The following is a 4,720-nucleotide window of genomic DNA, read 5'->3' on the forward strand; positions in this document are numbered from 1 at the left end:
CAAGGTCCAGGCTGGCTTATCATCAGACCCAGGGGCAGGGGCTGGGAAGGAGGGGGCAGTGAGAGGTAAAAATAATCACTCAATTTCAGGCTTGCTCCAGGCTAAGTGAATTTAATAATCCATAGATCATGTTATACAAATTGCATTTCACAGTTTGAAAAAAAAATAATCCCATACTGTGTACAATCCTCAGTGGTTTATTTTACAAATAAATAACTGCACTCTAAACAGCTCTATTTCCTTAGCTATCACTCTTAACTGATTGACTCTCTGGCTCCCCTCTCTCTTGCCTTCACAGACTCTAATTTCATTGCTGAAGAGGCTTTATTTATACAACTAATCATTATATGAGCAAAACAGAAAACAGACGGTATATATTGAGTGCTTCCTATATGCTAGGTAATATGCAGCATGCATACACATATGATGCATTTAATGCCTATAATATGAAGTAAGGATTGTTGTCTCATTTTACAGATGAAGAAACTGAGGATCAGCAAGGTTAGGCAACTTACTCAAGTTCACGTATTTAATACTTATAGCCCAGAGCACAAAACACAATGTCCTCCCGCAAAATTGTCCAGCCAAATAGCAAATGGCCTCCCCCAGGAGAACCACGTCCGAGGATCCAGTATGAAATAGATCTAGAACTCCAAGGGTGTCCCAGCCCCAGGTGCCCTTGCCATCATGCTCTCTGGGGAGGAGAGACATGGCTGCCACCTCTGAGCACATTGCTTATCTTCCAATCCATGCAATGAGACAGCCAGGCCTGCGGGGGCACTGAAGAAGCATCCAGGCCATACTGACCACCTTTAACCATTTCCCATCACTTGTGATGGGCAATAGCTCAGGCTAAATCAAGGTGCTGGGATGTTCGGTCAGAAGAAAGAGAAGGAAGGTGGGATGGTGTGGATTCACGTGTTCTGAATTGTGACTCATCTTTCATGCCTCTCCTGCAAGAGTCCAGCAGGAGGACGGGTTCATGGAACATCAAGGATAAGAAGACAGAAGTCTTTCTGGGACATCTTCCCAAATCAACCCAAGTTCGTAGTTGGTCCAGAAATCTACCTCCTGTGACTTACTCCACTGAGTAAAAGGAGGTAGGGTGTCTGGCCATGAGGCAAGTTTCTATTTGAAGTCAAGGATGCATACTATTTCACCTAATAACTTGTAGATTATTACCTCATAGTTCACAGTATTGTAAGAATTATTTATAGTGCTGATAATAGCAGTAAAGTAAATGCTAAACCCTGAGCTTAGTGCTTTAAATTCATCATCTCATTTCATCTTCCCCCAAACCTCTGCGAGATAGGAATTACTATCTCCACTTTGCAGACCCGGAAGCTGAGGCTGAGCACATGGTCCTGGTGTCTCAGCCAGGGAGTGGGAGAGCTGGGGTCTGAAGCTACGCCATCAGATTCCAGAACCCAGGCTCTGAACCTCCACCCAACACAAGCTGATCAAATGAGGATAAGTGGGAGTGCTCTGAAAACCATGAAGCAAGTACAAATGCCAAGAGTCACTCAGGTCTGCACAAGACAGTCTGATGGAAAATCTACCAGTTAAGCTTTGAAAAGAACCATCCCACTCAGTTTCAGGGAAGCCACAAGTCAGCTAACAAGAGACTGCCAGTGTCCTGTTTCCCACTGGTATGTCCATTTGGAAAAGACTTTCAGGTGAGGATCAGAATGGAGAGAACCCTCTCTTACCACAGGCCTTCCGGACAAGAGTGGATCTCAGTATCGTACAATGAGTTGGGGCAAAACCACCTAGGTTCAGAGAAGGGCATGCACAGAACTCCCTTCTGTCCCAACTGGCGGCAGCATAACCTCACTGGCCCATGCTGTGTTCTTTTTCTCACTATTGATTCCCTCTCTTTGGTGAGAAATTGAATCACACCTGCCTGAAGGACTCAGGACACTCGAGGGGCCAGGCTGACACTGGCTTGTCTCTCTCCACTGGGCCCAGATATATCAACATGTGTTTCTCATAGTCGTCCCCACAGCTCCACGTCTGGCAGCTGTGGGAGCCCCAGTCTGTAGAGGCGGATGGACATACTCCAAGGGTACCCTTACAACTCCCCAGTTCTCTCTCTCATTCCCATGCACCCAAGAGCCCTGAGCAGTTTGGCAGTTCAGCTGTTTGTATTAATGATGACTCAGGCGGGCGGGCGACACTGTGTGAGATGCAGTCCTTACTCTTGTTATCAGGTCCCCTAAAGCGATCGCTGGCCCCCTGCTATCACCTGGCAGGCTGCACGCAGCTCGTTAAGAGGCAGAAACTCCCTCCTCAAGTCCAAAAACTCCATTCCCTGGAGAGGGGTCCATCGAAGCAGATACACCCAAGCTGTGTCCACTTTCTTTTAAACCCCAACAACCCCTTGGTCTTGCTCTCTGTGCTGGGTGGGCCTTGGTCAATGACACAAAACACATGGTAGAAGACCTGTGGGGAAAGGATGTGAAATTAGCATTGAAATTGTTCCTCCCCATTGTTAAAGAAATAGAGGAAGCTCAGTGGCCACAGTTAGGATGGGGGCAGGACAGGAGCAGAAAGAGAGGGGTTTGGAGCCAGAAGAACCAAGATCCCTGACCCTATGCTTCAAATATGGCTACTTGGCTCCATTTCCATTATCTTAGGCTTATTCAAGTTGCTGCTTGCCTTGAAGAAGTTCTGCAAAAAGAAGACTGAGTGAGTTAAGAGCTGGAAGAAGTCTTGAAGATACCCAACACAGGGAGGCACAATAATTTGGGACTTTCGGCCACCAAAACATTGTTGACACACATGCCCAGGAGGTTGGATACGCCACAGAGATTTGGGACAAGTGACTTAATCTCTCTTTCGGTCTCAGTTTTCCATAACATCACCTACCTTGTAAACTGTTGGAAAGATAATGAGTTAGTTGTTGTCCTGAAAGAATCCAGTGTGGCAGCTGACACACGTGGCTTTCCTTCATAGCCTTTTCCCTCTTATTTAAAAAAAATGCATCAGAGACAATAAAGTGACTTGCCAAATGCCACAACGTCAGCTACTGGTAAAGATGAAGCAAGTACCTGGCTACTGACTTTCTTTGCCTTTCCCTAGCCACATTTCAAAATTCTGTTGAATTTGCTCTGGTGAATGGATGTGGCTCAAGAGACAATAGTCTCTACCCAGTTTAAGATTCAAATCTCAGCTCCACAGTTTACTGTGTGATTCTGGGCAAGTCCCATGGAGTCCTGTGCATCAGCTTCCTCATCTGTAAAATGGGCATCCTAGCAACTTCATGAGGTTTGTGGTGAAGTAACCATGCCCAGTCTCATGCCTGGTGTACCCTGGGTGCTCAGGATCCTCCCTCCTGCCCTCCTCCTCTCCTCTGCATCCCCCACAGTGCCCAGAGAGGTGCTCCATCCACAGGAGGCTCTCAGAAGATGCTTACTGGTCAGTAGGACCTCTTCCAAAGACTGTAGCCTGCTCCTCACCGAATTGTGAGGTGGGCCCTATCTGTCTTCAGAACCACATCGCCTCATCTTCCCGCTGTTCCACTGCCTGTCTCAAAGCTGTGCACCAGGTTTTGATTCATCACGCCCCTCTTCAACCCGAGAGCCAGAACACAGCTCCACCTCCCAATCCTCTGCTGACTAATGACAATGGTGCCAGTGGTGACGATGATGGCGGTTGTTAACTTTTACTGAACTCATTCTGTGCTGGGCACTGTCCTATTCTTCATATAGGCCTCCTTACCCAATTCTCACAATACCTTATGACTTGTCTTATAAAGCAATTTAGCACAGAAGTCACACAGCTAGGAAAGTGATGAAGCTAGAGTTCACCTCCAGGGGTTCTAACGCTAGAGACCACCTGCCTGACTACCAGCAAAGCCTTCACAGGGCCTCCTAGAGAAGGCCTTACTCTGAATAATAACAAATTATAGCAACAGTAGCAACAACAGCATAATTATTAAGGTAACACTACCTGCTATAAAGAATAGCATCCAAAACCTTGGTAGCTCAGCACAAAGGGAATTCATTTTTTGTTCATGAAAAGTCCAAGGCTGGAGTGAAGGGTTGGTGAGCAGGAGGCCCCCCCGCTCTGCAGCCATTCGGGGCTCCAGGGTGATGGATGCTCTGCTGACTTCAGCACACAGTTCAGCTGTAGCAAGAACATTTTCTGGGCCAGGACTGGATGAGGTATTACATCACGTGTACCCACATTCCGTTGGGCAGAATTTAGGAACATGGCTTCCCCGAGATTCGAGGAGGGCTGAAGAATGAAGTCCCTGGGTGGACAGGGCTTCCAAGCAGCAACTCTTCATTGTGGAAGGGGTTTTTGGTGGACAGCTAGCCATTTCGGTCACAAACAGTAACAATGGCCATAATAAAGACAAGAAAAAGAAGCTGTCTTGAACTGAGCACTCACTATGCAATACACACCAGGCTCTGTGCAAAGTTCTTGTATGCATTATATCTACTTTTCATACTCTAAAAGATAGATATTGTTATCCCTATTCTGTAATAAAGAAAACTGACATTTAAGGAGACGTGAAGAATTTGCACAAGTGCACACAGCTGGGGAGTGGCAGATCCAAACGCCAAACCAGCTGTCTTAGGCCAGGCCCCCTGGAAAACAGAGCTTCGACAGGAATTCAAGTGCAAACGCTCTTCAGGGTGGTGCAGTCCTGGGACAATGAGAGTGGGAAGAAAGGAAAGAGGGGTGAAGGAAGAGGCAAAGGGATGCAAGAAGA

The sequence above is a fragment of the Mirounga angustirostris genome, unplaced genomic scaffold, assembly GCF_029215605.1.
Source record: "Mirounga angustirostris isolate CCGP_5_RB_7025 unplaced genomic scaffold, mMirAng1.0.hap1 SCAF_13, whole genome shotgun sequence".
Lineage (NCBI taxonomy): Eukaryota > Metazoa > Chordata > Mammalia > Carnivora > Phocidae > Mirounga > Mirounga angustirostris.